At 36.5% G+C, this 10,347-nt stretch overlaps 1 non-coding gene across 1 annotated transcript; it reads right to left on the bottom strand.

Moving 5' to 3' along the window:
• Window positions 1-7,780: 7,780 nt before the first annotated feature.
• On the bottom strand, window positions 7,781-7,886 carry LOC140858213 (small nucleolar RNA R71). The gene has a single exon (XR_012141782.1). It is a non-coding gene; the product is annotated as a small nucleolar RNA R71 (small nucleolar RNA).
• Between the last annotated feature and the right edge of the window lie 2,461 nt (window positions 7,887-10,347).

Genomic DNA, 10,347 nt, shown 5'->3' with positions numbered 1-10,347 from the left:
TCAATGAGAAATGAAAAATTTGCATCGACTATACAAATCTAAATGAAACCTGTCCAAAGGATAGTTTTTTCTTATCGAAAATCAACCAACTAGTTGATACAACTTCAGAGCACCGAATCTTAAGCTTCATGGATGCCTTTGTAGGCTATAATCAAATTTAGATGGCATCCAAAGATGAGGAGCACACAGCTTTCATAACTGACAAAGACATCTACTGTTACAAAGTAATACCATTCGGTTTAAAAAATATCGGAGCTACTTATCAATGGTTAGTCAATAAAAAATTCAAGACACAAATTGAGCGAAATATGAAAGTCTATGTGGATGATATACTGGTGAAAAGCTCTCAAATTTTTGATCATGTTTGAGATTTGGAAAAAGCCTTCGGCACACTTCGATGATATTAGATGAAATTAAATCTAACCAAGTGTGCATTTGGAATAACTTCTGAAAAATTTCTTAGATTTTTTATGTTACAATGAGGAATTGAAGCCAATCTCGAGAAAATAAAGGCTATTATCAATATGAAGTATCCAAGCTCGAAGAAAGAGATACAACAACTTAATCGAAGGATCGTCGTACTCAGTCGATTCATCTCAAGGTTGGCAGAAAGATGTTTATCCTTCTTTAAGACTCTGAGACAAGCAAATAATTTTTTATAGTCGGATGAGTGCCGACAGTCCTTCGAAGATCTGAAAAGATATCTAGCATCTCCACCATTGCTTATAAAATCACAGGTTGGAGAAACTTTGTATCTCTATTTGATGACTTCGACAGAAGCAGTTAGTTTGGTACTTATCCAAAAGGATGAAAATCAAATTCAATAGCCTATTTACTACACCAGTAAGGTGCTTCATAATACTGAAATAAGATATTCAAGGGTGGAGAAAATGATTTATGCCTTGATCATATCAGCGTAGCGACTTCGCCCATACTTCCAAGCATATCCCATTGTTGTCTTGACAGATCAACCGTGGAAGGTGATTTTGTACTGGCCTGATACTTCAGGATGAATGACAAAGTGGATGATAAAACTCAGCGAGTTTAATATCCAATATCATCCACGTCCATCGATGAAGGCACAAGTTTTGGCCGACCTCATTGTCAAGTGTACTATACCTGACAATAATTCAGAGGATAAATCTAATGATAAAATAAAGTCAGTTGAAATTCTCAAGTCTGACTCTACATCGATATAGATGCTACATATTGATGGAGCATCCAACGCACAAGACAGTGGAGTCGGTCTCATCCTCATCAATTTTGAAGGAATTGTAACCAAATATGCCCTTTGATTCAATTTTAAAGTTTTAAATAACCAAGCCAAGTATGAAGCTCTCCTAGCCGGCTTGAAGATTGTCATAGAGCTTGACATTGACAACCTAAAGGTCTTCACCGACTCGCAATTGATTACCGGATAAGTCAAGGGCGAATTTGAAGCCCAAGATTTTGCTATGATGAAGTATCTTCAAAAAGTGAAGGATCTTACATCAACTTTAAAATATTTTGAGATCTTTCACATTTTGAGAATAGAAAATGCTCGAGCTGATATATTTTTCTGACTTGCGATCACTTTATTCAACTCGTTGGATCGAACATTCGTTGAATACCTTGAACAGTCGAGTATGGATAAAGTCGAAGAAGTGCTACAAGTCAATGATGAGCCAAGCTGGATAGACTCGATCATCTAGTACTTGACTGATGGAACTCTATCTGCAGATCCTGAAAGAAGAGTGCCCTATAAACTAATCGTAAGTGCGTTGTGATGGGACTTTCTTTAAAATTTTTTAACTCATGAAATGATATTTATTATTTGAGGCATTGATTCATCATATTAGCTGCATCTTAATATATCTAAGATTATGATGAACCCCAAAGATTAGGATAATGATTTTAGGAGACATGAATGGGTCATGCTAGTGAGACTTAAAATCCTAAAATTTTAATCTTAAATATTTCTGATTGTAGGAGCATTGAGTCGGGGATCAATATTTCAGATAGACTGGCACATCCTATGTATGCTCAATAGAGAGGGTGGCAGATCTTATTAGCCACTTATATGAGACACTAATACAAGGATGTGGGTGATCATTTAAGAAATGAGTCCACTGAATTGACTCGATGAAAGAGAACATCTAATGAAAGCTTTATTTGCATGTCAAAGATGGTTCTCTAAGTGAGAGTTGTGCAAATGATCCTTAGACTTGAAACCACCATGGAATCTTATGCACATGAATCCATATTTTGGTTCATATCCAGGCATGAAATTAAGACATATACAAGGTGTTCTGGATATGGTGGAGTGTGTATGAAGGTTGTGAGTAGGTCAATATGGAATCGATCACTCCTAGTAAGAGGAGATCGCATCCTGTGTATTCTCAATCCTAGATGACTCAAAAAAGTCTTTTGACCAAAAGCAGGAAAGAGATTAGAAAGAGTTCTAATACTTCTTCATTGGAGTCATTATTGGTTAATTGAGAATCAATATGAATATGTGTTTGAGTTTGACATGATTCCATACTCATGAACATATTCAGGGTGCAAGGATGATAGAAGGATTGAATTGCACGGTAATTTGCTACTGAAGGGTAGATTTGATATTTTTATCAAATTTTATATTTTTTGGATAGTCATGATACGTTGCTAGATGTTAATCTTAACTTGTAGATTTTTGATCGAATTAAAGAGTTTAATTCAATTGCCAATTAGAAATGATTCTAATTATTGAACTCGGGTTAGCTCGATTGGACCAAAATTGATTAGATTGAAATCTAATCAAATTTGGTCAACTTATATCCAAATCTACTACCAGCTAGATGTGGAACCCAATGGGTCACACACATATAAAAATTGGCCAAGGATCCTTTTGAAAAAGGTTGATTGGAATTTTGGATTCAATCAGGGTTCCGGTAAGCATGCTATCACGTGTGGAAATTTTTGCTCCTTTAGAGACCAATTTGGTTCCATTCCTTACTAATTAGCTAGCCCAATTTGGTAGGCATTTGGGTCAGGTCATATCACCTAGAAGTAGTCTAAATTGGGGTACCACATCCCATGTTAACACCAATTATAAAGAGTCCAAGTTGTGGTGGACTCTTGGTGCAAAATAGGTTCTGCGTACAAGTGTTGGCGTGGGCAGAAGAAAAAATATTATTTTTTATGAGATTAAAATTATGTGTGATAGCTCATATCACCCTCTATCATACACATCTCAAAGCATGAGATATATTTTTTTTAAAATTTTTTGGGAATAGAAAAAAATTAGAAAAAGAAGGATGTCTCGCACGTGCGCAAAAGCGTCGCATCTCTCCATGATTTGGAGAGTCCTTCTCCCTATCAAATACTTTCAGATTAGAATAATTTTTGGTGATAATGTTTTACATTTGATAATCTATGTTTGATAATTTTTTTGGAATTTTTTCAGACCTATCTGGATGCCACACGGATGCCATAAGTCGGTCCTGATGCCTGCGCGCATGGTGATCAGCACTCACGTGAAGAGGTGAGAGGATAGCATCCTTCCGTGAGAATTTTATCACCATTTTTGATTTTCTAAAATTTAGATTGAATCTGCAATCCACATAGATTTTTGAAGATTTTTTTTGATTTGAGAAGGGATGTGAAAATATCTCTTCTTTGGTTGCACGTGCGCAGACCAGGGTGCTGATCGATGTATCATGGATAAGAGTCCTTCTACTTGAACGAACTCTTATCTCTGATAATCAGATCTGATATATCTTTTGGATAAGGCATGTCCCTCTCTTTTGGCATCCCTCTAGTAGCTATAAATAGACTAGAATGCTGGGTATCTGAGGAATCTAAGAGGGGTTTTCAATTTCTCTCCTATTGCTCTCTTTTCTTTCTTACAACCTATCTTAGTTTTAGGACAAGGCTTTGGGATTTAAGACAAAGCCTTATCTGGTCCTAACAAGGATTGTAAGAGTCCTAAAGAAGCAGAATCAAAAGTTCAAAGGAGGTTCTAAGAGGGTGAGGTTAGGTTCTTGAAGAAACTTGATCGGTACGAGGCTAGTCGAGTTCTAGGGGCTAGAACTCTTGAAGCAAGGTAAAGAAGGAGCGCTGTCTTTGGTTCAATTTTCGTGTGGATCACCATTGGTGGACGGATACTTGGATGCCTTATAAAAATTAAGATTAACTCTACAGATATTCTTCTTATCTTAATTTATATTTATTATGCTTTAATTATTATAGTCAAGAGTTTCTGGGCATTAGGGCTTCCGGTGCATTGGGTATTTTGAATAAAAATTTTAAACACCTAACCCTTCCACTGTGCCATCAAAATCCAACAGTGGTATTAGAGCATATCTTAATTTATGTAATCAAATATTAAATTATTATCTTGATTGTGATCAAGCATGAGTTTTTGGTTTGGTTCAAGTCGGGTCAAGGGTTGAACCCGATTGAACATCCAAATCCTATCATGTCTTAGAGATATATTTTAAATATAAAATGCATAAAGTATGTATAGAATTTTCTTAGTAGCTTAGTACTCTAATTGGAGTTTATCACCAGGCCGTCTGGTCATAAGAACAAGTAGGATTTAGAGATCCTCTCTTCCTATTCAATAGGGTACTCTTATGGCGTGTAGGGGTGCCACTGTGATGTTTCAAGAAGAAGAACCGTGAAAAGAGTATTTTATATTCATGCATGTTATTAAAACTTCATGCATATATGATATGCTTGAGATGTTTAGTTATAATCATATTGTATGATTCTGCTTCCATATCTTAGAGATATGATAAGATATCATAATTAGTTGTTATGATTATTAAGATACAACTATTATAGTGCATTCTTGTGATAGATTGAATTAGGATGTTTTTGAGACCATTAAAGCCCCCATAAAAATCATATTAAGTCGTAGTGTTGTGAACCAAAAACTGACCTATTTTCTTGAATTGATTAATTAATTGGTGTCCAAGGAGTGTTTCAAGTGTGGTGATTATTTAATTGGTTCCGTTGCTAATTGATAAACACTTAATTTAAGTATTTTAAATTAAGAAATTATATTTAATTTATCTTATTTAATAAGAATTTGATGTTTCTTTCGATGTTTTACAGGAAAGGTGATCGCCGATACAAAGAGTCCGATTCATAGATCAAAAAGATTCAAGTTTGAAGAAAATTAGACTTAAAATAAAATTAAAATAAAAGAAAGACGCATCCGATATTATAGAAAATGAAGATACTATGCAAGGAATCCAAAAAGGATATAGATGTCATTATGAAGGAACTTTTGTTTCTTTTTGGAATATAAAAAAAAAAGGAAAAGGTTTCACGTGAATTTTTTTGGCTCCTGGGCGCTTGAATCCTTTGGCGCGTGAATCCTTTGGCGCGTGAACATGGGAAGCTGGCGCGTGGATGCGGTTTGGACGCGGGACGCAGGACGCGGTTTGGACGCGGGGACGGACGCGGGACGCGAGCAGGACGCGGGCAGGCGCGCACCGCAGACACAGTGGCGAGCAAATTAAAGAAAAAATTTTTATTTGAAAATATTTCAAGTGGAAAGATTTGTATTTTTTTTAGTCCCACATCGGAAAATCATATAAAACTCCTCCCCCCTAATATCTATAAAAAGGCTTTTGTACTCCCATTAGAGAGGGAGCCCAGAAATTCTTCTAGAGCCTTGCATAGAGGAACAGAAAGGGACTACTTCATGAGCAGCTAGGCTAGCAGTCTCGGGAGTGGAGAAGAAATTTTGTAACGACACAGAGATGGTTTATTGTTCTAAACTTTTCTGTATTTCTTTATATGCAATAAAGATTATGCTTTTTATTTAAATTGTCATGAGTTCTTTATTTGCTCCCTATAATATGCTTTTATTTATGCTTTCTTGTTAGATTAATATTAGGAACAACTTTTACTTTCCAGAGACGTGTCGTGATCTACAGATACGGGGCGTGCCGAGGAAAGAAGAGTTGTGTACCTAGTCTTTCCGGAGACGCGCCGTGATCTACGGGTACGGAGCGTGCCGAGGAAAGATAGGTATTTTTCCTAAGATTAATCACATCTATTTAGTTAAAAAAGAGATACAACTCTGCTAGTGCAAATTAATTCAAAACTCCCGAGCTCTTTTTATTTTTTAATTACCTCAATTTTACGATAATTTATTTTCTAAATCAAAAACAACGCTTCTTTCTTTTATCTTGCAATCTCAACTTAGCCCAAGGTCCCTGAGGATACGATCTCGACTCATCCTACCTACGTAGTGAGTAGAGTTACTTTTGGTGCTATCAACGACTACGCATCAAATTTTGGCGCCGTTGCCGGGGATCTTGGCACGGTTGAATTAAAAAATTAAAAAAAAAAAAAATTAGTTTTTGAAAAAAAAAAAACTTTTCAGTTTTTATTTCTCGTTTTAAATTTTTTTCAGTGCTTTCTAGCTAGATAATCTTATTTGCATAATTACAGAATTACCTTGCATAACTAATTTACTACTTAGGAATTTTGCTGCTTAGAATAATTTGCTACTTTTCATAGCCCAGTGATTTATTGCTTTTTAGACTTAATCACTTAAATTTATTTTCTTGCAAAACTAAAAAAAAATATAAAAAGATAAAATTATATATATAAAAAAAAAACCACTGACATTTCATAACACTTAACTAAAATAGCGTAACCTCTAATATAAAAATTTCTAACCTGATTGGACACCTTGTTTCTTTGCATTGCATCTCCATAATTGATCTTAAGGGCAATAACCCATTAACCAGATAAGGTGGGGATTTGATCACCTTTCCTTGGCCCACAAATCACTCTCTTGCATTTGCATAACCTAGACCTTAATTTAAAATCAACTAGACATCAACCCTAGGAATTTTGAGCTCAATAGGATAAGAAAGCTCTAGAGTTGAACCGAGTGCGGATTGGTTAATTGCTCGGTGTCTAAGGCAAGTGGTTAAAGAAAGTGGTTTTCAATTGGTTCCGTTGACTGACCTGGCCAACTTAGTTGATGTCTAAGGAAAGCAATGAGCAGGGAACCTCCCACATCTTACGCTTACCTGGCCGAGTCAGTTAGTCAGTTTTGAGCTTGGAGTGCTCAAAAGCAATCTTGAAAGTTAGGAGCTGTCTAGATCTAAGTTAACCGTAGGATAGAGAGTATATGATTGTTTAAGTTGATGGCAATTAACATCTAAACATTAATTAATTTCTCCCTTTTCATAGATTTAAGGTTCTTAGGTTCTTCTCTTTAGATTTTCTTCATTCTTTTCTCACTTTATTATAAAAATATATATTAAAAAAAAAAAAAAAATTTCTGTGTGTGCTCTACAGTATAATTGTAAGGTGTATGCTTGGCCGTAGATCGTTACGACCAGAAATTCAACCTTTTGATCCAGAAATAGAAAGAACCTTTAGAGCCTACAGACATAAAAAGATGGACCGAAATCAGGAGAATGATCCACCCAAGCAATTGAAGGAGTACTTTACTCCTTCTACATATACCTACTCTCCTTGTATTCAAGTACCCCCTGTGGAGGCCACTCAATATGAAATTAAGTCCAGTATAATCCAAATGTTACCTTCATTTTATGGACTTAGTAATGAAGACCCTTATAAACATCTTGAAGAATTTCTTGAGATATGCTCAACTGTCAAAATTCACAACTTCTCCGATGATGCTCTTAGGTTGAAATTATTCCCTTTCTCACTTAAGGACAAAGCCAAATACTGGCTACATACTTTGGATTCCAGGACTATATCAACCTGGGACCAGCTGCAAGGAGAGTTTCTCAAGAAATATTTTCCCATAGGAAAAACTAATCAAATAAGGAAAGCCATAACTAATTTTTCCCAATTAGATGGAGAAATGTTTCATGAAACATGGGAGAGATTAAAAGACCTTATTAGAAAATGTCCCCACCATGCTGTACCCAAGTGGCAGTTAATCCATTGTTTTTATGATGGACTCTCTGAAAGACATCGACAAATGGTCGATGCATCATGCGGTGGGACATTTATGCTAAAAAGTGAAGATGAGGCATGGCAACTGTTTGAAATTTTAAGTAAAAATTCATTACATCATATGTCTGCCTCTATTAGAGATAAACCCATGTTAAACTCAAAAAGAGGTGGAATATATGAAGTAGGAAATGCCATAGATATCCATCAAAAGGTAGATGAACTGTCCCAAAAATTAGATCGTCTTCTAAACACTGGACAATCCCCGATTCCACCTAATCCAATCCAAGAAGTTTGTGCATTGTGTGCAAGTCCGAACCATTTTGTTAGTGAATGCCCAGCCGCACCTCAATTTCCTGAGTTTGTGCATGAGCAGGTTCAGCAAGCTCAAGTCCAACAAGCTCGCAGACCAGGAAACGATCCATATTCGAACACTTATAACCCCGGCTGGAGAAATCATCCAAATTTTTCCTGGAGATCACAACCAGTGGTTGGTCCTGCCACACCTCGACCTCAATATCAAGACCCAACATATAGGCATGGACCATACCATCAATTCCAAAATGTTCCTCAACCGTCTACTACTGGTCACAGCTCAGCTTTTGAGGAAAAAGTCCTGAAAGCACTAGAAAGATTAGAAGTCAACACTCAGATCCTTAACTCCCACACACAATCCATTGCTAAGCTAGAGACCCAAATAGGTCAACTAGCGACTGCATTCAGTAGGAGGGAAGAAGGAAAATTACCTAGCCAACCCGAGAGCAACCCAAGAGGGCAATTTGTGATTGAGAGTTATAATACCCCAGAAGCTTTTTCTGAACATGCCAAATCAATCATGACTTTGAGAAGTGGGAAGGTCATTGAACACACTAGTAAAACCAATGAGACTGACCCTAAACCTCTAACCGAATCCAAATCACCCAAGAATAAGGAGGACCTGAAAATAGAGAAGGAACCAACTGCACCGGAATCATCTTACTTGCCTAAAGCCCCATTTCTGGATGCCCTGAAAGCCCCTATTCCTGCAGATAAGAAGGGAGGAAAACTCGATGAGATGTTGGAATTGTTTAAGCAAGTCCAAATTAATCTTCCCCTTCTAGACGCAATCAAACAGGTCCCTGCTTATACCAAATTTTTGAAGGATTTGTGCACCCAAAAACGTAAATCTAGATCACAAATCCCAAAGAAAGTATGTCTCACTGAACAGGCTAGTTCTGTCGTCCAACATGTCACTCCTCCAAAGCTTAAAGACCCAGGAGCCCCCATCATTTCCTGTGTTATAGGAGATTATCACATTGAAAAAGCTCTTCTAGATTTAGGGGCAAGTGTGAATCTTTTACCTAGTTCGGTGTATGAACTTTTTGGATTCGGAGAACTGAAACCCACATCAGTCACATTACAGTTAGCCGACAGATCAATTAAAGAACCACGTGGAATGCTTGAGGATGTCTTGGTCAAGGTAGATGAGTTTTACTTTCCAGTTGATTTTCTGGTTCTCGATATGAAATTAAGTGGCAACCCCAGACAAATTCCCATTATCTTAGGACGACCTTTCCTAGCTACGGCGAATGCATGCATCAATTGTAGGACAGGAGTCATGGACGTATCGTTTGGGAATAAGAAACTGAGACTGAATGTGTTTGATGCTTCCCAAGGACCATCAATGGATAGTTGCTTCAAAGTAGATACACTAGAAGATATTATAGAAGATGCAACACCCACAATTCTAGCACCTGAACCCTTAGATACTTGCTTGGCTCACTTTGGAGTGTATGACTTTAAGGGATATATGAAAGAAGTTAACATATTGTTGGATACACCACATGATAAAACCACTCCTCCATGGACAATCAAGTATGAGCCATTACCCATCTTTTGTTGGTTTTATTGCATATGACGTCTGGCTGAAGACGTAAAACTTAGCGCTTTTTGGGAGGCAACCCAACGATTTCATATTTTTTTTTTCTTTATCGCAGCTGCAGAAATTTAGAACAAGAGCCTATTAATCAATGAAGCTATCTTCAACTGCCGAAGTAAAATTATCCCAGGTGCACTCTCTCCTTTTATTTTCTTTGCTTTCTTACTCCATTGAGGATAATGTAGATTAAGTTGGGGGGGGAAGGAAATTAATCAAATCCTCGAGTATGGTCAGAAATAATTAGTTTTGTGTATTCAAATTTTATTTTGATTAAGAGTCAAATAGGCATCCTAATAAATGAATGATTAACGGTCAAGATAATTTTAGAGATACTGAGGAATAAATTATTAAGAAAACCCAATGAATGGTAGGGTTTAAACTAGACCAAATTTTAGGAGTGATTCTACAACCTTCTTCTTACTGATCTTAATAAAGAATCTGCTTCATGAGAAATTGGGTGGAAAGATCGAGGTATGCAAAACTTCTCCTTAAAAAAAAAAAAAAAAAAAAAA

The sequence above is a fragment of the Elaeis guineensis genome, chromosome 5 (assembly GCF_000442705.2).
Source record: "Elaeis guineensis isolate ETL-2024a chromosome 5, EG11, whole genome shotgun sequence".
Lineage (NCBI taxonomy): Eukaryota > Viridiplantae > Streptophyta > Magnoliopsida > Arecales > Arecaceae > Elaeis > Elaeis guineensis.
Note: the sequence above shows the minus strand (reverse complement) of the source record. Positions and strands in the feature narration are given on the sequence as shown.